The sequence below is a fragment of the Pseudorca crassidens genome, chromosome 18, assembly GCF_039906515.1.
Source record: "Pseudorca crassidens isolate mPseCra1 chromosome 18, mPseCra1.hap1, whole genome shotgun sequence".
Lineage (NCBI taxonomy): Eukaryota > Metazoa > Chordata > Mammalia > Artiodactyla > Delphinidae > Pseudorca > Pseudorca crassidens.
In genome coordinates this window covers 53128781-53154795 of record NC_090313.1, presented here as the reverse complement: position 1 = coordinate 53154795, position 26015 = coordinate 53128781, and positions in this window count along the sequence as shown.

Here is a 26015-nt window from a genome sequence, read left to right as displayed (position 1 = left end):
TCAGCTATTTCCATTTGCATGCAAAGAAAAAAATACCATCAAAACAAACAAACATTTCAATAGTGGAACTTATTTAGTCCTTAAAGCAACGTTATAAAATTTATATTATTGCCCATTCAGTTAACAAAAATATAAGGTTCAAAGTGTTTAAAGGATTTGCCATAGTACTCTAGGCCAGATGGCAAAGGATTTCAAATTCCAATATTATAATGTAGCATTTCATTTGCAATACTACAGCAATATGAGAAAATGTCGTGGAGACAAGGCTAAAACTCTCCTGATTTAATTTCAGTAATTTTCAGAGCCCTTAAAACAGGATGTTATTGCAACAGATCGAGAAATTCAATACAAGTATATAATCTATTTTTGTATATATATTGTAAAATAAAAATAATTTCTTTTGTTTGTTTTAATTTTCCTCCTACCCCTACTTTGTCTCATACATTTACCTTTGTATAGAGGTAGAAAAAACAATTTGGAGAATTTTAACATAGAGTCATAACCTTTAAGATATGTTGTGATGGGAGGTTGGTGTTTGATAACATCTGAGAGAATTTTCCATTAAAGTCCATTGTAATGACTAATGGAACAATAGGAACAACAGGGATAGTGAGGTCAGGCAGTAATTGAAGGAGATAGTGGTGTGGCTTGCAAGAGAACTGTTCTACTATTCAAGTTTTTCCTTTAACTTGCTCTGTAAATTTAAGTAGTTATGGAGGACAAACCCAATGCAAACACCTAAGGATTTTCATCTCTAGGTTTATGCCTTTGGATAAGCCTCTCTCCATCAGTGTGGGGGAAATCTGTGACTTTTAACTAATAGTATTTGCTAAAGATGATGGGATGTTAGACAATATATAAGACTTTTTTTTTTTTTTTTAGCCAACAGGAGCAAGAAACCCTCTCTGTGGCTTAATAAACTAAGGGGTCATGTTGGGGAATCCTTTGTGGCAGCGAATGGCAGACAACTTCTAGGAACAGCAGAAAGCCAGTGTCCTCGGAATATAGCTACAAGACAGTGAATTCCACCAACAACTTGAATGAAACTGCAAGCAGAGCCTGCCCCCGTGTAGCTTCAAGTGAGAATGTAGCCTGGCTGACACCTTGATTGATTTTAGCCTTGAGACCACAAGCACCTAGGCACTCCAGACCCACAGAGATGATGATATAAAAAAACATGTGCGGTTTGAAACCATTATTCGTGGTAATTTGTTATACAACCACAGAACACTAACACAATAGATTACCTCCTCAATTTCTTTAGGCCTGAGTTGAAAAATTAAATACCTTTTGGCTAAGGTCTTTTTCTATCAATTTTTCTTGGGTGTAAGGCCCTGGGATTTGAAGATTTTCACTGGAAAAGGGGAAGTCAATGCTCTAATTTAAGCAAGAAGATTGTGAGTCTGAAATATAAACCCAGAAACGCATATAAGGTGTAAAGACTGTAGAAAGGGGCTGAAGTTGAACCTCTTGTCACCTCCTATATGGGTGTTCCGGTTCTGTGACCTCTTTAAAGGAGTCCAAACAGCTTCCCTTTGAGCCATTAGGCAGATTTCCTTAGTAAAGGCAATTATTCTTTATCCCTGCGCTTTGGGAAAGTGTTCTATAGACTCAGGGAAGATGTCTGATTGCTCTGGCAGATGACCCTCGTAAAACTGACAGAATACTAGATCCTTAAACTCACAGTTAAATGCATTTAACCTTCTTGACCTAGTGCGATTCCTCTACCTACGTTAAATTCCATCTTCAAGTTCTAGGGTAAGTAGTGGTGCTTGCAGATTCATTCAGTTTTCCTTCATGCTGTAAACGAAACAACAATGATTGGATATCCAAAAACATAACAGGAGACTATATTCTGCTTTTACAATGACATCCTCCTACCAGATTCACAAAGCTGAATTACATTTCCCCCCACCCCCAGATTTAGACCATATACCCAATCCAGAACATGTCATTTTTCTTTTTTAATACATCTTTATTGGAGTATAATTGCTTCACAATACCGTGTTAGTTTCTGTTGCACAACAAAGTGAAATAGCCATAGGCATACACATGTCCCCATATACCCTCCATCTTGAGCCTCCCTCCTATCTCCCTAACCCATTACTCTAGGTCATCACAAAGCACCAAGCCGATCTTCCTGTGCTATGCTGCTGCTTCCCACCAGCCAACTATTTTACATTCGGTAGTGTATATATGTCGATGCTACTCTCACTTTGCCCCAGCTTCGTCCTCCCACCCCATGTCCTCAAGTCCATTCTCTATGTCTACCTCTTTATTCCTGCCCTGCAACTAGGTTCAGCAGTACCATTTTTTTTTTTTTTAGATTCCATATATATGTGTTAGCATACTGTATATTGTTTTTCTCTTTCTGACTTACTTCACTCTGTATTACAGACTCAAGGTCCATCCACCTCACTACAAATAACTCAATTTCGTTTCTCTTTATGGCTGAGTAATATTCCATTATATATACGTGCCACATCTTCTTTATCCATTCATCTGTCAATGGACATTTAGGTTGGTTCCATGTCCCAGCTGTTGTAAATAGTGCTGCAATGAACATTGTGGTACATGACTCATCTTGAATTATGGTATTCTCAGGGTATATACCCAGTAGTGAGATTTCTGGGTCATGTGGTAGTTCTATTTTTAGTTTTTTTAAGGAACTTCCATGCTGTTTTCCATAGTGGTTTTACCAATTTACATTCCCACCAACAGCGTAGGAGGGTTCCCTTTTCACCACACTCTTTCCAGCATTTATTGTTTCTAGCTTTTTGGATAATGGCCACTCTAACTGGTGTGAGGGGATACCTCATTGTAGTTTTGATTTGCATTTCTCTGATAATTAGTGATGTTGAGCATATTTTCATGTGCCTCTTGGTCATCTGTATGTCTCCCTTGGTGAAATATCTATTTAGGTCTTCTGCCCATTTTTTAAATGCATTGTTGTTTTTTTGATATTGAGCTCCATGAGCTGTTTGTATATTTTGGAGATTAATCTCTTGTCTGTTGTTTCATTTGCAAATATTTTCTCCCATTCTGAGGGTTGCCTTTTTGTTTTGTTTATGGTTTTCTTTACTGTGCAAAAGCTTTTAAGTTTAATTAAGTCCCATTTGTTTATTTTGGTTTTTATTTCTGTTACTCTAGGAGGTGGGTCAAAAAAGATCTTGCTGTGGTTTATGTCAAAGACTGTTCTTCCTATGTTTTCCTCCAAAAGTTTTATACTATCTGGTCTTACATTTAAGTCTTTAATTCATTTGGTGTTTATTTTTGTGTATGGTGTTAGGTATGTTCTAATTTCATTCTTTTACATGTACCTGTCCAGTTTTCCCAGCACCACTACTGAAGAGGCTGTCTTTTCTCCGTTGTATGTTCTTGCCTCCTTTGTCATAAATTAGGTGCCCATATGTGCATGCGTTTACCTCTGGGCATTCTATCCTGTAGCATTGATCTATATTTCTGTTTTTGTGCCAGTACCATACTGTTTTGATTACTGTAGCTTTGTGGTATAGTTTGAAGTTGGGGAGCCTGATTCTTCCAACTCCAGTTTTCTTTCTCAAGATTGCTTTGGCTCTTTGCAGTCTTTTATGTGTCCATATGAATTGTAAGATTTTTTGTTCTAATTCTGTGAAGAATGCCATTGGTAGTTGATAGGGATTGCATTGAATCTGTAGATTGCTTTGGGTGGTATAGTCATTTTCACAATGTTGATTCTTCCAATCCAAGAGCATGGTATATTTCTCTATCTGTTTATGTCACCTTTGATCTCTTTCATCAGCGTTTTATAGTTTTCTGAGTACAAGTCTTTTGCCTTCATAGGCAGGTTTATTCCTAGGTATTTTATTCTATTTGTTTCAATGGTAAGTGGAAGTGTTTCCTTAATTTCTTTTTCTGATTTTTTTGTTGTTGGTGTATAGGAATGCCAGAGATTTCTGTGCATTAATTTTGTATCCTGCAACCTTACCAAATTCATTCATTAGTTCTAGTAGTTCTCTGGTGACATCTTTAGGATTTTCTATGTGTAGTACCATGTCATTGGCAAGTAGTGACAATTTTACTTCTTCTTTTCCAATTTGTATTCCTTTTATTTCTTTTTCTTCTCTGATTGTTGTGGCTAGGACTTCCAAAACTATGTTGAGTAAGAGTGGTGAGAGTGGACATCCTTTTCTTATTCCTTATCCTAGTGGAAATGCTTTCAGATTTGCACAATTGAGTATGATGTTTGCTGTGGGTTTGTCATATATGGCCTTTATTATGTTGAGGTAGGCTCCCTCTATGACCATTTTCTGGAGAGTTTTTTATCATAAATGGGTGTTGAATTTTGTCAAAAGCTTTTTCTGCATCTATTGAGATGATCATATGGTTTTTATTCTTTAATTTGTTATTGTGGTGTATCACATTGATTGAATTCCATATATTGAAGAATCCTTGCATCCCTGGGATAAATCCCACTTGATCATGGTGTATGATCCGTTTAATGTGCTGTTGGATTCTGTTTGTTAGTATTTTGCTCGGGATTTTTGCATCTATGTTCATCAGTGATATTGGTCTATAATTTTCTTTTTTTATAGTATCTTTGTCTGGTTTTGGTATCAGGGTGATGGTGGCTTCATCGAATGAATTTGGGAGTGTTCCTCCTTCTGCAATTTTTTGCAAGAGTTTGAGAAGGAAGGGTGTTAGCTCTTCTCTAAATGTTTGATAGAATTCACCTGGGAAGCCATCTGGTCCTGGACTTTTGTTTGTTGGAAGATTTTTAATTACAGTTTAAATTTCATTACTTGTGATAGGTCTGTTTATATTTTCTAATTCTTCCTGGTTCAGTCTTGGAAGATTGTACCTTTCCAAGAATTTGTCCATTTCTTCTTAGTTGTCCATTTTATTGCCATATAGTTGTTTGTAGTAGTCTCTTATAATCATTTGGATTTCTACAGTGTCAGTTGTGATTTCTCCTTTATCATTTCTAATTTTATTGATTTGCATCCTCTCCCTTTTTTTCTTGATGAGTCTGGATAAGGGTTTATCAATTTTGTTTATCTTCTCAAAGAACCAGCTTTTAGTTTTATTGATCTTTACTATTGTTTTCTTCGTTTCTATTTATTTCTGTTCTGATCTTTATGATTTCTTTCCTTCTACTGACTTTGTTTTTTCTTTGTTCTTCTTTCTCTAGTTGTTTTCAGTGTAGGGTTAGATTGTTTATTTGAGATTTTTCTTGTTTCTTGAGGTGAGATTGAATTGCTATAAACTTCCCTCTTAGAACTGCTTTTGCTGTGTCCCATAGGTTTTGGGCCATTGTGTTTTCTTTGTCATTTGTTTCTGTTTTTTTTTAATTTGTTCTTTGATTTCTTTGTGTTCTTTGATTTCTTTGTGATCTTTGATTACTTTGATTTCTTCAGTGATCTCTTGGTTATTTAGTAGTGCACTGTTTAGCCTCCATGTATTTGTGTTTTTTAAAGTTTTTTTTCCTGTAATTGATTTCCAATCTCATAGTGTTGTGGTCAAAAGTAGTACTTGATACAATTCCAATTTTCTTAAAGTTCTCGAGGCTTGATTTTTTACCCAAGATGTGATCTCTCCTGGCAAATGTTTCATGTGCTCTTGAGAAGAAAGTGTATTCTGCCACTTTTGGGTGGAATGTTCTATAAATATCAATTAGATCTATTGAGTCTTTCGTGTCATTTAAAGATTGTGTTTCCTTATCTATTTTCTGTTTAGATGATTTGTCCATTGGTGTAAGTGGTGTCTTAAAGTCCCCTACTATTATTGTGTTACTGTTAATTTCATGGCTGTTAGTATTTGCCTTATATATTGAGGTGCTCCTGTGTTGGGTGAATAAACATTTATAATTGTTATATCTGTTTCTTGGATTGATCCTTTGATCATTATGTAGTGGTCCTCCTTATCTCTTGTAACAGTCTTTATTTTAAAGTCCATTTTATCTTATACGAGTATTGCTACTCCAGCTTTCTTTTGATTTCCATTTGCATGGAATATCTTTTTCCATTCCTTCACGTTCTATATGTTTCCCTAGGTTTGAAGTGGGTCTCTTATAGACAGCATATATATGGGTCTTGTTTTTTTACCCATTCAGCCAGTCTGTATCTTTTGGTTGGGGCATTTAATCCATTTGCATTCAAGGTTATTATTGATATGTATGTTCCTATTACCATTTTCTTAATTGTTTTGGGTTTGTTTTTTTGGGTCTTTTTCTTCTACTGTTTCCTTCTTAGAGAAGTTTCTTTAGCATTTGTTGTAAAGCTGGTTTGGTGGTGCTGAATTCTCTTAGCTTTTCTTTGTTGAAAAGCTTTTGATTTCTCCATCGAATCTGAATGTGATCCTTGCTGTGTAGAGTGATCTTAGTTGTAGATTTTTCTCTTTCATCAGTTTAAGTATATCCTGCCACTCCCTTCTGGCCTGCAGATTTTCCACTGAAAAATCAGCTGATAACCTTATGGGGATTCCTTTGTATGTTATTTTTTTTTTCCCTTGCTGCTTTGAATATTTTTTTTTTGAATTTAATTTTTGTTAGTTTGATTAATATGTGTCTTGGTGTGTCTTTCTTAGGGTTTATCCTGTATGGGACTCTGTGCTTCCTGGACTTGGGTGACTATTTCCTTCCCCATGTTAAGGAAGTTTTCCACTATAATCTCTTCAAATATTTTCAGACCTTTTTTTTTTTTCTCTTCTTCTGGGACCCCTATAATTCAAATGTTAGTGCATTTAGTGTTGTCCCAGAGGTCTCTGAGATTGTCTTCAATTCTTTTTTCTTTATTTTGCTCCTTGGCAGTTATTTCCACCATTTTGTCTTCCAGCTCATTTATTCATTCTTCTGCCTCCATTATTCTGTTTTTGATTCCTTCTATTGTACTTTTCATGTCAGTTATTGAGTTGTTCATCTTTGTTTGATTGGTCCTCTAGATTTTTGTTAAACATTTCTTGTATTTTCTCAATCCATGCTTCCATTCTATTTCCGAGATTCTGGATCATCTTTATTATCATTACTCTGAATTCTTTTTCAGGTAGATTGCCTATTTCCTCTTCATTTATTTGGTCTTGTAGGTTTTTACCTTGCTCCTTCATCTGTGACATATATTTTTGCCATCTTATTTTATTTTATTTTTTTTTTATGAGTGAGATTGTGTTCCTGTTTTACTGGTTATTTGGCCTGAGGCTTCCAACACTGGCATTTTTAGGCTATTGGGTAGAGCTAGATCTTGGTGCTGAGATGAAAAACTCTGTGAGACCTCACTCCAATGAATATTCCCTTGGGTCTTAGGTTCTCTTTTAGTCCAGTGGTTCGGACTCAGAGCTCCCACTGCAGGAGCTTTGGTTCGACCCTGGGCTCCCTAATCAAGATCCCACAACCCTTGTGGGGTGGCAAAAAAAAAAAAAAAAAGAACAATAGTAAAGTAAAAAATAAAATTAGACTAGGAAACTAACAGATATGTTAGAAAGAATGTAAAAATAAAAATGTAGATGAATCAACAACCAGAAGGTATATCAGTACCACAATAGGAAAAAAAGAGGAGGGAAAAGAAAAAAAAAAATGGTTGCAGGGGAGGCCTTGGCTGTGGAGAGCAGGGCCTAAGCAAGGGTGAGGTTTTGGCAGTGAGTGGGGCCAATGCTCAGCACCCAAAGGGCTGGAAAAGGCCCTGGGATCTGTCAGGGGGTGGGAATTAGGCTCAAGGAACAGAAGAGGCCCAGGCATGTCCCCCACCCCTTGTCTCAGAAGACAGAGTTCCTTACCTGGGAGCCCAGCAGTTTTCCTGGGCTTGAGTGGGCAGGACAAATGCCCTCCTCTCCTCTCCTGCTCCTCTGGTCTAGGGTCTGGGAGGGTCCCTTCTGCCTGCCTTTCCTTACCCCCCAGCCTCCCTCCTATGCCCCCAAGGAGCCACACATCCTGGAGGGGGCTTGGAGGGCAGGGGATCAGCCTGGGAGCTCAGCAGGCTTCCTGTGCCGAGTGGGCAGGGCAATCACCCTTCCACTACTCTCCTGCTCCTCTCTCAGGGCCCCTCCCACCTTCCTCTCCTGTTCTCTCCTCGGCCTCCTCCTATGCTCCCAAGGACCCACACAGCCTGGAGAGGGCTTTGGAGGGCAGGAGAATGGCCTGGGAGCTCAGCAGTCTCCTTGGGCCCAATTGGGCAGGGCAATCGCCCTCTACTCCTCTCCTACTCTTCCTCTTCCCAGAGAGTCCCTCCCACCTGCCTCTCCTGATCTCCTTGGCCTCAGGGGCACCAACATTGTCTTCCCTCCACTTCTCCCACCCCCAAAGTCCCTCTACATCCTACTGGTTCACTCTGGTGTTCCTCTCGTCTCCTTGGGTGTCAGAGTCCCCCACCAGCTACCAGCAGGTGCCCTAGTTGTGGGGAGATGCTAACTCCACATCTTCCCACACCACCATCTTGACTCCTCCCCATAACATGCAGTTTTTATTTAAAGAATTCTCACTCCATGGTTACTATTTGGTTTATTGTTTTAAAATATGAGAATAGAATGTTTTCCCCTATTGTTAAGAATTCTTCCTTTGCAAAAGCAAGGAAGGACTCACAAAATACCATTTTGCTGCTTTATGGCTACAGTTTTATGTATTTATATAAAACATTTTATTTTTTGTATTCTGATAACCTGGTACAGTTAGCTTGCCTCATCATTTTCCTAGGATAAAAAGCCAAGAAAAAAACAAACAATTTGGTGTTGAGAAATGTGAACTAGTGTATAAACATCTCCGTTAAACAAAAGTGAGTGAAGCAAAAGCACCTACTCATGTTTTCACTTTATTTGAAATTATGTTATTTAATGAAGGCCTATCCCCAGGTCATTAAAAATTGCATAATTTTCTCTTCTGCATTCTTCCCTTTTCTATCACCTACTCTTTTTCCTTACTATTCTGCCTCCAAATCCATTGGGCCTGACTTCCCATCAAATGCATGTAATTTAAAACTTGCTTCCCTATAACAGCTCTTCAGGAATGTTGGAGTAAAGCAAAGTTTTATACATATTAAAACTAAAATGCAAACTACCAGTTAGGAATGTAGACGAGAATAAGTAGAGTTATTGGATGATAGGAAATGGGCTTCCTTCCTGAGATTTTAATTTGGTAGTATTTTCTGTAAGGTGCCTGGAGCACTTGTTAACAGTCATATTATGCTAACAAGATTTATTTTTCAGAGAGAATATAAATTGGGTAGGAAAATGTTTTGGGAAAGAACAATGAGCTGGTATGAAGAAATGTAGGAAGTGTGCCCTACTTTTTCAAACACACATGCACACCTTTACTCCTGACCCCTCTTTAACTTTCTCTCTTTCCTTTTTAATTTCTCTATCTCCCTTCCAGACTCCATTTTAGTTCCTTTCTCCCAAAGCCTTTTAGTACATAGTTCAACGTTTACATCTCAGTTTATCCTAGCACTCCTGTTAGAGTCTTTTTTGTTGTTGTTTTTTTTCATTTAACATATTTAAAATAAACAACACATATTATAGCTCCTTAAGACTTGTATTCGGAGTGTCTCTATCAAATTGTATTATACTTTAAGCACAGCTATTTAGCCAAAATGTATTTGTCATTTTATTTTCAGATGTTTTATTATATAAGATGTGTGTGTTTGGCTGGTAAGATAAAAAACACATTCAGATTACCATTACTTGCTATTTCAATTATGGATTTCACATCATATGTCTAGCATCTGTGTATACCATGTATTATTTTTATGTCCTTGTATTTTCATGAACATTTCATGAACTTTGTTCTTTGAGTACAGAATTGTGGCAAGGTACTAGTCACTGATCATCTCTGATCAACTCAACAAATACCCTCATGTCCTGAAATAATCTAAGAGTAAAGAAGTAAATCAGATCTAAATAAATCTCAGTCATATCACCAGTTTTACATTGTTGCTAGTAGTGCTTAGCTTTATTTTCAGAAATTACATAAAAGAAAGGAAATTTCATAAAGAAGTTACAGAACCTGGACCCAAGCATGAATTGTAGATTTTGTATATTGGTTATGGTCTGAGGAACACATCTACTTGTTCCTGAAATTCCTATTTTAGAGTGAGTTTTAGTGGACCTAGTTTATTTTCGGCACCTTAGGAAACTAACACTTGAAAGATCACAGATACTTTGTAATTGAGACACTTCTTGAGATCTGCACTCCAAAACATAAACAAAAAATAAAGTGCATTCCATAATTACTAACCACTTTTGATATTGAGAAGCTATTTTCTGGCACTAACTGTATAAAATTCTTTAAAATCTATCATTTCTTCAAACTCAGGACAGTTTAGCAAAAGAAATAAGAACAGTTTCACAGTGCCATCTGTTCAATACACATGTTCAATTTGAATTGAAATATCTGGATTTCTATAAACTGTTGAGCAAAGTTCCTTTTTATTCATTCCCTGGAAAATTTTTGATTGTATCACTGCTGATTTTTTCCATCAATTTCAAAATAATACATGCTTATCAAAGAAATCATGACTTTCACAGAAGTAAAATAAATAAAATAATGTCTACATTATTACCACTTCATGGAGGCCATATCATGGACCCTGAGTCAGACTCCTAGATTATAATCTCAATTCCAGCTTTTTCACAATATCTAAATTTAGAGAAATTACTGTACTAACCTCAGTTTCCTCATCTATAAAACGGAGTTGATAATAGTGGATACATAACAATGTTATTTTGAGATTTAAGTAAGCTTATTCATTTATTGTAACATACTTCCTTACATATAAAAGGGTTCTGTAAGTGTTATTAATATCATTATTATTAAAATCAAATTATTTTTTCAAAAATTGATTGAACAACATTTTCTGATTATTTTATAAAGATGCTATTTTCATTGTTTAATGTGAAAAAGAAAAAGCACTCTAATTTAGACTTATTTTAAAATATGGTTGTGATTAAATATTGACAGATATAAATTTAAATTAAAGCAAAAACTAATAAATAAATATCAGAATTTCCCATTCTCTCCTTACTCATATAATATTTAGAGAGCATCTTAAAGGCCCAGGCCCATGTATCTCATAATGAAAAAAGAGGCATTTTTTTTAAATTTAATTTTATTTATTTTTTTATACAGCAGGTTCTTATTAGCAAGGGGCTTTTCTAACTCTCCCAATAAAGACAGCAAATAGATATATATAAATGTAAATTACCTACACATGTAAGTATACTTATAAATATTCCTCAATCTGCACTAGATTTTAGTTTTACTTTTCTTCTGCATGCCCTCTTCAGTATTCATCACAAAGAGTATCTATCATAATCCACCCATTAGTTCACTTGTGCTAGCATCACATTTCCAGAGATCCTCAGACTACCATCATAAGGTAAAGGGCAGGTATTCATTGGCTGTATTTATATAACAACAAACAAATACCATCCATTAAATAATTGAAAAGAAGAAAATAGGAAAAGAATGTAGAAAAGAAGGCAACTATCATCAAAGTTATTTTAGAAATAAATCTTCTAGAAGATATAGGTTTTTTGTAATTTAAAATACTTAGGGCAATCAATTTAAGAAATCTGTATCTGGAAAACAATCTAAAATCATGCTAATTATTTACTATTCTTTCTTAAGAAATTATTGCAAAGCTCTATATAGTGATCACTAATGAATCACTTAACACTTTATAATTATAAACACACTTGATTTTGGTTTTAAACAGACTAAAGAACATAAAGATAAGGAGAAATAGCAATACACTGAGTTCTGTGTGAAAACAGTAACCTAGATTTTCAGAGTTCATCAAAAAAAGATCTATTTCCTTTCTTGTGTCACTTCATATCTGTGCTTTAGTTTCATCATGTATAAAGAACTGGCCAAGATCACATGCATTGCCCTTTCCATTTCCAAATTAATCATACTAATCGCTATTTTAAAATAAATAAAAGTCATGTTTTTATGATAACTGATATCATAGTCTTTTAAAAATTTAATTAAGAAACCTAGGCTTTTTCTGTTCTCCCAAGAGGTATACATACAGTGTTGTTCTCTGTTTCTGTCCTAAATTAAAGGGAAATTTTCACACTGTCTGGAGACCTTGATGTCCTGAAAATGTAGAAGGAAGGCATCCTCAAATTCTTTGCAGCAGGAACCCACTTGGGTGGCATCAACCTTGACTTCCCAAGGGAACAGCCCATCTACAAAAGTAAAAGTGATGGCATCTACATCATATATATGAAGAGCACTTGGGTGAAGCTTCTGCTAGCAGCTCATGCCACTGTTGCCATTGAAAATCTGGCTGATGTCAGCATCCTGTTGTCCAGGAATAATGGCCAGTGAGCTGAGCTGAAGATTCTACTGCCACTGGAACCACTACTGTTGCTGCTGCTTTGTTCCTGGAGCTTCACTAACTGGCTTCCTTCCAGGAGTTGAGACTTCTGGTTGTTACAGATCCCAGGGCTGCACACCAGCCTCTCCCAGAGGCATCCTGTGTCAACCTGCCACCACTGCTCTGTGTCTCCTCTGTGCTGGGTGGACATTGCCATCCAGGCAACAACAGGACAGCTTGCTCACCGGGTCTGAGGTGGTAGATACTGGCCCTGGATATTCTGTACATGTGTGACATCCTCTCCCGTGGACCATCTTAGGAGGTCTGGCCTGATCTCTGCCTCTGCAGAGACCCTGAAGATTGTGAATAGTTTTCCAGGCCACTGCTGGAAAAGTTGTGCCCAAAGAAGAGTGTCAGAGTGAGTGGGCTGTTCCAGCTCCCAAGTTTTCTGCTACTTACCCGAGGTCACAGTCTGGTCTGTGGGCATAGGTCCTCCCCCCAGGACTGGGCTACGCAGGCACTGCTCAGGCCACTGAATGGGTAGGGACCACCACTGAGTGGTCTTAAACTGTTCTCCCACAGACTCAATAGGAAATGAAAATAAATTGATGGAAAATAAACAGTTTGTTAAAAAAATAAAAAAGAAATCTGGAATCTTTAATCTGGATATAGACTCTGTAGGGTATACCATCAAATTTAAATTCTTATATTAATAATCACCATTGTGAGTAAAGAAAACATGCAATATAGTGTTCATTATTCATTGTAATGTCTTGTAGAATATAATTGCCTAAATTGATCTGTGATAAAACCCTAAAATATATTTAATGATGAAATCAAGTTTATTTCAAAACTAATAAGGCTTTATTGAATGAGGGAGCTTTGGAAAAACATTTTTTAGCATATATTTGGGAATGACTTCAACAAATTATCCTGATTAAATTGTATCTGAGCTGTTAAAATCATGTTCTCTGATTTGAAATCATGAGCTCTCTAATGGATTTTAAAGAATTTCATTTAATGTATTTATGAGAAATGGAATAGTCTTGAAGATTCTTGTGGGAAGCAGACTACTTATGAATCTTTGTGCTTTGTTGGAATCCTCAAAATAAATACGGAAAAAGTTCAAGAGGTGAGTGGTGGATTTTTGTTAGGATTCAGCAGTAAAAGTTGTCAGTAAGTCTGAAGTAACAGAGATCGGCCCTTGCCAGAAAAAATAAAGACAAGAGCAATTTAGACCTATAAATAATCTATATACCTTTGTGAAAAGATAAAGGGAATTCATATTAACCTGAATATTTATGAGACTGTGAGGAAGCTTCTATAACAAGTTAAACATGAATTTGTGACAGGAAATATGAGAAAAGAGATTTTGTGAAATAAGGGGAAATAAATTAAAGGGTAAGCATACAAAAAGAAAGTAAAGGAAGATATTGGGGGAGATAAGCAAATATAGATAGAAGAAATAGTAAATTAACATAGAATTTAAAAGAGAATCTACTGAAGTAGAGAAGAGTGAAAAAATAAACTCCCTGTTATTTATATTAAGTGCTAGAAAGCAGTCATTAGAGGTATTAAGTTCTTGAGCATACTGGGATAAAATTTTGCCTTGTTTATTATTTTCACCAGTTACTCAGTAATTCCAGTCAGTTATTCTTAAAGTGTGGCAGGTGAATTGTTAGCAATCCAGGAAACTCTCTGATATCAGATGGAGTTCTTTAAGAATATAAAGCTTTATTGACATAGAGAACAGATTTATGGTTGCCAAGGTGGAGGGGGTTGAGGGAGGGGTGAAAGAGGAGGTTGGGGTTAGAAGTTGTAAGCTATTATATATAGAATGGATAAACAATAATTCATACTGTATGGCACAGAAAACAATAGTCAACATTCTATGATAAAACATAATGGAAAAGAATATAAAAAATAATTTATATATATACATATGTATAACTGAATCTCTTTGCTGTACAGAAGAAATTAAAACAACATTGAAAATCAACTATACTTCAAAAAATAAAATAAAATAAATATACACTCTAGGTTCTTCTCCAGACCCCAGAAGGGAAAGTAAATGCATCTAGAGCAACCAGTTATAGTCCAGGTTGAGGGACAGCTACTTTTCAGCTTTTCTGGAGGAAGGCAAAGTTCTCTCTCCTTAAGGTAAATGAGCAGGGTGTCAGGCCTCAGCCTCTGAGGTGGCAGAGCCAAGTTCAGAACATTGGTCCATCTCTTGGCCCCATATAATATCAAATGGCGAAAGTTCTCCAAGAGATCTTCATCTCAATGCTAAGACCTAGCTCCACTCGATGACTAGCAAGCTACAGTACTGGATACCCTATGCCAAACAACTAGCAAGAGAGGAACACAATACCACCCATTAGCAGAGAGGCTGCCTAAAATCATAGTAAGTTCACAAACACCCCATAAAACACTACCAGAAACTGTTGTGCGCACCAGAGAGAAAAGATCCAGTCTCATCCACCAGAACACAGGCAGCAGTCCCCTCCACCATGAAGCCTACACAACACATTGAACCAATCTTACCCACTGAGAGCAGACACCAAAAACAACGGGAACTATGAACGTGCAGCTTGCGGAAAGGAGACCCCAAGCAGAATGAGGTAAGCAAATTGAGAAGACAGAGAAATACACAGCAGATGAAGGAGAAAGGTTAAAAAATACTAGACCAAACAAATGAAGAGAAAATAGATGCTCTACTGGAAAGAGAATTTAGACTAATAATAGTAAATATGATCCAAAATCTTGGAAATAGAATGGAGAAAATACAAGTAACGTTTAACATGGACCTAGAAGAACTAAAGAGCAAACAAACAATGATGAACAACACAATAAATGAAATTAAAAATTCTCAGAAAGGAATCAATAGCAGAATAACTGAGGCAGAAGAATTGATAAGTGACCTGGAAGATAAAATAGTGGAAATAATTACCTCAGAGCAGAATAAAGAAAAAAGATTGAAAAGAATTGAGGGCAGCATCAGAGACCTCTGGAACAACATTAAACACACCAACATACGAATTATAGGGGTCCCAGTAGAAGAAGAGAAAAAAAAAGGGACTGAGAAAATATTTGAAGAGATTATAGTTGAAAACTTCCCTAATATGAGAAGGGAACTAGTCAAGTCCAGGATGAGCACAGAGTCCCACACAGGATAAATCCAAGGAGAAACACTCCAAGACACATATTAATCAACTATCAAAAATTACATACAAATAATATATATTGAAAGTAGCAAGGGGAAAGCAACAAATACCATACAAGAGAATCTCCATAAGGTTAACAGCTGATCTTACAGCAGGTTTTCGGAAAGCCAGAAAGGAGTGGCAGGACATATTTCAAGCGATGAAAGGGAAAAACCTACATCAAATATTAATCTACTAAGCAAGGATTTCAATCAGACTTGACAGAGAAATTAAAAACTTTACAGACAAGCAAAAGCTAAGAGAATTCAGCACCACCAACCAGCTTTACAAGAAATACTAAAAGAACTTCTCTAGGCAGGAAACAAAAAAGAAGAAAAAGACCTACAACAACAAAAACAAAACAGTTAAGAAACTGGTAATAGGAACATGAATATCAATAACTACCTAAAATGTAAATTGACTAAATGCTCCAACCAAAAGATATAGACTGGTTGAATGGATACAAAAACAAGACCTGTATATATGGTGTCTACAAGAGACCCACTTCAGACCTAGTGACACATACAGACTGAAAGTGATTTCCATGCAAATGGAAATCAAAAGAAAGCTGGAGTAGCAATTCTCATATCAGACAAAATTCTCTTTCAAACATACACTATCACAAGAGACAAAGAAGGACACTACATAACAATCAAGGGATCAATCCAAGAGGAAGATATAAAAATTGTAAATAGTTATACACCCAACATAGGAGCACCTCACTACATAAGGCAAATACCAACAGCCATAAAAGGGGAAATTGATAGTAACTAAATCATAGTAGGGGACATTAACACCACACTTTCACCAATGGACAGATCATCCAAAACAAAAATAAACAAGGAAACATAAGCTCTAAATGAAACATTAAACAAGATGGACATAATTGATATTTATAGGACACACCATCAAAAAACAACAGAATACACTTTCTTTTCCAGTGCTCATGGAACATTCTCCAGGATAGATTATATCTTGGGTCACAAATCAAGCCTTGGTAAATTTAAGAAAATTGAAATCATATCAAGTATCTTTTCTGACCACAACACTATGAGACTAGATATCAATTCCAGGAAAAAACCTGGAAAAAATACAAACACATGGAGGCTAAACAATACACTACTTAATAACCAAGATATCACTGAAGAAATCAAAGAGGAAATCAAAAAATACCTAGAAACAAATGACAATGAAACCATGATGACTGAAAACCTATGGGGTGCAGCGAAAGCAATTCTAAGAGCGAAGTTTATAGCAATACAATCCTACCTTAATAAACAAGAATCATCCAAATAAACAACCTAACCTTACACCTAAAGCAATTAGAGGAAGAAGAACCAACAAAAACCCAAATTTAGCAGAAGGAAAGAAATCATAAAGATCAAATCAGAAATAAGTGAAAATGAAATGAAGGAAATGATAACAAAGATCAGTAAAACTAAAAGGTGGTTCTTTGAGAAGATAAACAAAATTGATAAACCATTAGCCATACTCATCAAGAAAAAAAGGGAGAAGACACAAATCAATGGAATTAGAAATGAAAAAGGAGAAGTAAAAACTGACACTGAAGAAATACAAAGGATCATGAGAGCTTACGACAAGCAATTCTATGCCAATAAACTATATACCCTGGAAGAAATAGACAAATTCTTAGAAAAGCACAGCCTTCTGAGACTGAACCAGGAATAAATAGAAAATATAAACAGACAAATCACAAGCACTGAAATTGAAACTGTGATTAAAAATCTTCTCCCCCAAAAAAAGCCCAGACCAGATGGCTTCACAAGTAAATTTTATCAAACATTTAGAGAAGAGCTAAGACATATCCTTCTCAAACTCTTCCAAAATATAGCATAAGGAGGAATATTCCCAAAATTCATTCTATGAGGCCACCATCACCCTGATACCAAAACCAGACAAAGATGTCACAAAGATATTGGCCTGTAGGCCAAAATCACTGATGACTATAAATGCAAAATCCTCAACAAAATATTAGCAAACAGGATCAACAGCACCTTAAAAGGATCATACACCATGATCTACTGGAGTTTATCCCAGGAATACAAGGATTCTTCAATATAAGGAAATCAATCAATGTGATACACCATATTAACAATTTGAAGGAGAAAAACCATATGATCATCTCAATCTGTCAAAAGCAGAAAATGCTTTTGACAAAATTCAACACCCATTTATGATAAAAATCTTCCAGAAAGCAGGCATAGAGGGAACTTATCTCAACATAATAAAGACCATATATGACAAACCCACAGCCAACATTGTTCTTTTTTTTTTTTTTTTTTTTTTTGCAGTAGGGCCTCCCACTGTTGCGGCCTCTCCCGTTGCGGAGCACAGGCTCCGGACACGCAGGCTCAGCGGCCATGGCTCACGGGCCCAGCTGCTCCGCGGCATGTGGGATCTTCCCAGACCAGGGCACGAACCCGTGTCCCCTGCATCGGCAGGCGGACTCCCAACCACTGCGCCACCAGGGAAGCCCCAACATTGTTCTTAATAGTGAAAAAATGAAAACATGTACACTAAGATCAGGAAGAAGACAATGTTGCCCACTCTCACCACTATTATTCAACATAGTTTTGGAAATTTTAACCACAGCAATCAGAGAAGAAAAGGAAAAAAAAAAGAATCCAAATCAGAAAAGAAGAAGTAAAGCTGTCACTCTTTGCAGATGACATGACACTATACATACAGAATCCTAAAGATGCCACCAGAAAACTACTAAATCTAATCAATGGATTTGGTAAAGTAGCAGGATACAAAATTAATGTACAGAAATCTCTTGTATTCCTATACATGAAAGATGAAATATCTGAAATAGAAATTAAGGAAACACTCCCTTTTACCATTGCAACAAAAAGAATAAAATACCTAGGAATAAACCTACCTAAGGAGACAAAATACCTGTATGCAGAAAACTATAAGACACTGATGAAAGAAATTAAATATGATACAACAAGATGGAGAGATATACCATGTCCTTGGATTGGAAGAATCAACATTGTGAAAATGATTCTACTACCCAAAGCAATCTACAGATTCAATGCAATCCCCATCCACAGCCAAAGGTATTTTTCACAGAACTAGGACAAAGAAATATTCACAATTTGTATGGAAACACAAAAGACCCCCAATAGAAAAAACAATCTTGAGAATGAATAACGGAGCTGGAGGAATCAGCCTCCCTGACTTTAAACTATACTGCAAAGCTACAGTAATCAAGATAGTATGGTATTGGCACAGAAACAGAAATATAGATCAATGGAACAGGATAGAAAGCCCAGAGATTAACCCATGCACCTATGGTCAACTTATCTTTGATAAAGGAGGCAAGAATATACAATGGTGAAAAGACAACCTCTTCAATAAGTGGTGCTGAGAAAACAGGACAGCTACATGCAAAAGAATGAAATTAGAACACTCCTAACACCATACACAAAAGTAAACTCAACATGGATTAAAGACATAAATGTAAGGCCAGACACTATCAAACTCTTAGAGGAAAACATGTCAGAACACTCTATGACAAAAAATCACCACAAGATCCTTTTTGACCCACCTCCTAGAGGAATGGAAATAAAAACAAAAATAAACAAATGGGACCTAATGAAAATTAAAAGCTTTTTCACAGCAAAGGAAACCATAAACAAGATGCAAAGACGATCCTCAGAATGGGAGAAAATATTTGTAAATGAAGCAACTGACAAAGGATTAATCTCCAAAATATACAAGTAGCTCATGTGGCTCAATATCATAGAAACAAAGAATGTAATCCAAAAATGGGCGGAAGACCAAAAAGACATTTCTCCAAAGACGATATACAGATTACCAACAAACACATGAAAGGATTCTCAACATCATTAATCATTAGAAAAATGCAAATCAAAACTACAATGAGGTTACACCTCACACTGATCAGAATGGCCATCATCAAAAAATCTACAAAAAATAAATGCTGGAGAGGCTGTGGAGAAAAGGGAACCCTCTTGCACTGTTGGTGGGAATGTAAATTGATAGAGCCACTATGGAGAACAGTATGGAGGTTCCTTAAAAAACTAAAAATAGAACTATCATACGACCCAGCAAAACCACTACTGAGCATATACCCTGAGAAAACCAAAATTCAAAAAGAGTCATGTACCAAAATGCTCATTGCAGCACTATTTACAATAACAAGGACATGGAAGCAACCTAAGTGTCCATTGACAGATGAATGGATTGAGAAAATATGGCTCATATATACAATGGAATATTACTTAGCCATAAAACGAAATGAAATTGAATTATTTGTAGTGAGGTGGATGGACCTAGATTCTGTCATACAGAGTGAAGTAAGTCAGAAAGAGAAAAATAACTACCGTATGCTAACACATATATATGGGAAAAAAAATTGGTTTTGAAGAACCTAGGGGGAGGACAGGAATAGAGACAAAGACCTAGGGAATGGACTTCAGGACACAGAGAAGGAGAAGGGTAAGCTGGGACGAAATGAGAGAGTAGAATTGACATATATACACTATCAAATGTAAAATAGATAGCTTGCAAGAAGCAGCTGCATAGTACCAGGAGATCAGCTCGGTGCTTTGTGACCACCTAGAGGGGTGGGATAGGAAGGATGGGAGGGAAATACAAGAGGGAGGAGATATGGGGATATATGTATATGTAAAGGTGATTCACATTGTTATAAAGCAGAAAATAACACACTATTGTAAAATAATTATACTTCAGTAAAGATGTTAAATATAAATAAAAGAAAATCCAAAATTGTATCTACCAAAAATAATTAATTGAATCAAACGGGAAAAGTATATATATATATATATACCAAATATGTTTATATGTCTTGATAATATATGAAGAGTTTCTATTGATTAAGAAAAAAATTGTCTAGGCCAATATTTTAATGATAATTAAGCATCACAGCATTGAAGGGCAAGTGTATGACTTGGGATAAGACAGAGCTGGATTCAAATGCCAGCTATACTACTTACTTAGTAAGTTCAGTTTGGACAGTTACATCCTTCTTTTGAGACATGATTTTCTGTTTCTAAAATGTTCATAAAATGCTTAATTATGGTGTGCTTTAAGGATTAAATTAAATTAGTTACTGCATATAACAACCTAGTATTCTACCTAGCATGGGATAAACATTCAAAATAGAAATTATAGCATTATGATTCCACTGAAAGCATAACACCAACATCACTGCAATTTTATCTTAAAATTTTCTCAGTCCCACTTTTATATATCCCCACAAGAAGCTATTTTTTCCAATGAGTCTCAGTGTGTTCACTGGCACCCAGACATCACCAAAATCTTTTGATGTCTACCATTGCCTGATGAACCCATGTAATCTATATCTGGAATTTTAGACAGAATTCGTATTGGTAGTGTTAATTTACTTAGCCAGTTTTTGCAACTTTTCCTTTCAAGGTTTTAAAACCTACTCATCTTTTGTCTGCCACCTCACTTAATCATTGTTTTCTGTTTAGTACTTCTCTTTTCTGAGATAGTATTGTTTCATATGAGGAAAGCTGGCCAGAAAGTCTTTCCAAAAATGGGGGAAAGGGTAGAGATACAGATTCTTAACCATTGGTCATCACAGTTACCCCTTTTGTATTATCTCATTAAAAGTAGTTTCATCTTCATATCCTTCTTGTGGTTTATTTCATGAAAATCTGAGTTGCTGTAATATTGGGGGTTTTTTTGCATGTTAAAATTTGGTCTGACTAATTTAATTATTTATATTGAATTAATCTTGTAATACTATTGCTCTATAACTTCTTGTCACAAGGATGACTTTATGGAAGGAAATGATACTAAAACAGTGATTTGGAACCTAATAAAAATGGAAGTTCCTGAATTAATTTCTTCCATTCCATAATAATAGAAAATTAACTGAATATATTTACTATCAATATATTCAACTTAATTTATATTATCAAAATTATGTTTGATGTTTTAAGTAGTGAAATATTTTTGAATTGTTTACTTCTTTCATTTCTATTTTCTATATTTTTATTAAATATTATTTCTAAGAGAAAAGCCATTTTCATGAAATTATGAAGCTGTATGTGACATTTTAAGAAATGGTTAGTTAAAATCATTAAAGAGCTAATTTTTAGTTTTACAACTTATTTACAATACAGCTTATTATTGGCTAGTTACCTAGAAGTCCTATGATCAGTGAAGCACAATCTCTGAGAAGCATACTTAGAAAATTATATCTACCATATAGTGAGTTCTAGAAGTCTCATCACTACCATCTACCTAGGAATATTCTTCTAACAGTCACATCAATAAAGTTAATGGATTAAGCTATGGATCCCTGAAAATTCCATTAACCAGGCATAATAATCCCCCAAAGGCTGCTGAGAATTTGCAAAAGGCAGAAATTCATTGAATTTTAAACACAAAGATGAATACAAATGGGAAAATAATAAAAAAAAAATCTTATTTTTCTAATTGTGCATTACTTAAATGATGGTGTTGATCTATATAGTTCTTGCTATCATCTTTGTTATAATTCCATTAGAAACCTCTGATGTAACTAGGCTGGATTACAAAATTATGTTCTAACCTCTCTTATTAACACTTTCTTCCACCCAACTTCATTTACTTCACCTCAGAAGAATGTCCCATTTTCCTTATTAACTATTCAAACATCTTCACATTAAATTTAAGACACTGAGAGCTTGACCTCTACTGACATTTTCAGGTTCCTCTCCCCACCACATTTCAGTTCCCACAAGCCTTGCTAAATGTACATCATTTCTTTGAATGTTTTCTGCCATCTCTCTTCTTCAGATCTTTCCACACTTCTGCTATGACATTCTTTCCCTCCTAAATTAACCTGGCTGACTCGTACTCACCATTCAAATGTCAGCTTAGACATAATTTTCTGCACTAGGTACTAACCCTTGCTTGATGCCATAATTCCAAGACAGATGTTGTTCTTATGAGCTCCTGTGAAATACTGTTCTACTTCTACTAGTGTGCAATTGCCTGTTTAATTGTGTGTACCCCTTGCCAGATGGCAAAATACCTTGTTCATCCTTGAATCCCCAGCAAACAGCACAATGCCTGGCACAGCAGTCAAAAAGTAGTCAGAGAACAGATGAGTAAATTCATGAGGAAACGTTGTTTTCTTTTTCTTTTCTTTTTTTTTGAAAAGAGAGTAAAATTCTTGAATGAAAATGTGATTTTTAGTTCTACAAGACAGTGTAAGAGTAGATAAATATCACTCTATTGACTATACATTTTATGAATGACTCAACTGTCCTTGTTTACAGTAAACATCATTCCTAGACTCAGAAATCATTCACGAGTATTAAAATAAGCTGGAAACATAACTGTAACCTAACACTCAAATCTGATGAAACTAGAGGATATTTGTAACCTTGACTTATGTGAAGAGTAAAGTGGATGAATGAGGGTTACAGAGGATAACACAGATAAGAAGCAAATTGTTTCACATGACAGAAGTTAAGAAAATCTCAGAAACTTGAAGAAAACTCTTCTGCAGAAGATGGGGGCAAGGTGGAGGCAGAAATTGTTTAAATGTCTATTAATGGAGTAGAATGGGGTCAGGTCCCCAAAGACACACAGTGTGACCTGGATACATCCCCCTTCACCACCAGTCCTAGAAAATATGTCTGAGAACCTGAACTTGAGAGGTTTCAGAGAAAAGCAGATATAAAGGATAGGGCAAGAGAACATAAATGAAGGTTACCATAATAAACTGTATGGCCCCAGCTGCCTTCTCTCACTAGGGACCGAGAAGGCATGTGGGGCTATTTACTGCTCCCCTTATTCCCCTTCTTTTCCACTCACTCCCTCAATCTTGTCACAACAAAGTAGAAGATCTCTCTCTGTATAAACAGAATGGCTTTAGAAGATTGGCTTAGAAGATTGGAGAGAGGAGCCCCACTAAAAAAATCAGACGGTAAAACTATCTAACCATATGACAAACTGGTCAACCCATGGGAAAATTTCATTTGCTTTTTAGATATTTAACCTTAAATATGATTTAAAAAAAAAAAGCCTCTAAAATGAAGCAGGGAGGAAATGAAAGGAAACCATGAAAGGAATTAAGCAGAGAAATTTTTCAAAAAAAAATTGATTTATCAGAAAGATAAGATATTTCATTGTGAAACAAGAATAAGCCACTATAAAAAGAAACAAAAGAAAACAAGAACTAACCATTGTCAATTAAATTTATAAAAGCTAAAATGTTACAAAAATTTACTGGATAGAGATTAGAAGTTAAAGTTGACCTCCCAGAGGGTAAAAGAAAGGCTAAGAGAGTTGAGAAGTAAGGAAAAAAGTTAACAAATTGAAGGAGCAATAGCAAAATCTCTCTAATTAAGAGTTCCAAAGAACACAGTGTGGAGGAAATTTCTAATGAGATAATATTAGAACAAAAAGGCATAAAACTCCACATGGAAATAGCCTACCAGGTCCAAACAGTGAATGAAAAGTAAATGCATCATTTAACACAATTTAGAAATTTCATATCACCAGAGTTAAGTATTTTGACTTTCACAGGGTAAAAATAAGGTCATGGTCTTTCAGGTTCAAGATGGAGGAGTAGAAGTATGTGCTTTCACTCCCTCTTGAGATAGCACCAGTAACACAACGTATTGCTGAACTATCATCAACAGGAAGACACTGGAACTCATCAAAAAAGATACCCCACATACAAAGTCAAAGGAAACGCCACAATGAGATGGTAGGAGGGGCACAATCACAATAAAATCAAATCCCATAACTGCTGCGTGGGTGACTCACAAACTGGAGAACACTTATACCACAGAAGTTCACCCACTGGGGTGAAGGTTCTGAGCCCCACGTCAGGCTTCCCAACCTGGGCGTCTGGTAATGGGAGGAGGAATTCCTAGTGAATCAGACTTTGAAGGCTAGCGGGATTTGATTGAAGGACTTTGGCAGGACTGGGGGAAAGAGAGACTCCACTCTTGGAGGGCACACACAAAGTAGTGTGCTCATTGGGACCCAGGAGAAGAAGCAGTGACCCCATAGGAGACTGGATCAGACCTACCTGCTAATGTTGGAGGCTCTCCTGCAGAGGCAGGGGGTAGCTGTGTCTCACTGTGAGTACAAGGACACTGGCAGCAGAAGTTCTGGGAAATACTCCTTGGTGTGAACCCTCCCAGAGTATGCCATTAGACCCACCAAAGAGCCTGGGTAGGCTCCAGTGTTGGGTCACCTCAGGCCAAAACTCCAACAAAGAGTGGAGTGAACCCAGTCCCACTCATCAGCAGAAAAGCAGATTAAAGTTTTACTGAGCTCTGCCCACCTGAGCAACAGCTAGCTCTACCCACCACTAGTCCCTCCCATTAGGAAGTTTGCACAAGCCTCTTATATAGCTTAATCCACCAGAGGGCAGACAGCAGACACAAGGAGAACTACAATCCTGCAGCCTGTGGAACTAAAACCACATTCACAGAAAGATAGAAAAGATGAAAAGACAGAGAGCTATGTACCAGATGAAGGAACAAGATAAAACCCCAGAAAAACAACTAAATGAAGGGGATATAGGCAAACTTCCAGAAAGAAGAATTCAGAATAATGATAGTGAAGATGATCCAGGACCTTGGAAAAAGAATGGAGTCAAAGATCAAGAAGATGCAACAAATGTTTAACAAAGACCTAGAAGAATTAAAGAAAAAACAGAGATGAACAATAAAATAACTGAAATGAAAAATACACTAGAAGGAATTAATAGCAGAATAACTGAGGCAGAAGAATGGATAAGTGACCTGGAAGACAGAATGGTGGAATTCACTGCGGTGGAATAGAATAAAGAAAAAAGAATGAAAAGAAATGAAGACAGCATAAGAGACCTCTGGGACAACATTAAATGCAACAACATTCACATTATAGGGCTCCCAGAAGGCGAAGAGAGAGAAAAGGACCTGAGAAAATATTTGAAGAGATTATAGTCAAAAACTTCCCTAACATAGGAAAGGAAATAACCACCGAAGTCCAGGAAGTGCAGAGAGTCCCATACAGGATAAACCCAAGGAGAAACACGCTGAGACACATAGTAATAAAATTGCAAAAAATTAAAGACAAAGAAAAATTATTGAAAGCAGCAATGGAAAAATGACAAATAACATACCAGGAATCTCCCATTAGGTTAAGAACAGATTTCTCAGCAGAAACCCTACAAGCCAGAAGGGAGTGGCATAACATATTTAAAGTGATGAAAGGGAAGAATGTACAAACAAGATTACTCTACCTGGCTAGGACCTCATTCTGATTTGATGGAGAAATCAAAAGCTTTACAGACAAGCAAAAACTAAGAGAATTCAGCACCACCAGGCCAGCTCTACAACAAATGCTAAAGGAACTTCTTTAAATGGGAAACACAAGAGAATAAAATGACCTACAGAAACAAATCCAGAACAATAAGAAAATGGTCATAGGAACATACATATCGATAACTACCTTAAACGTGAATGGATTAAATGCTCCAACCAAGAGACACAGGCTT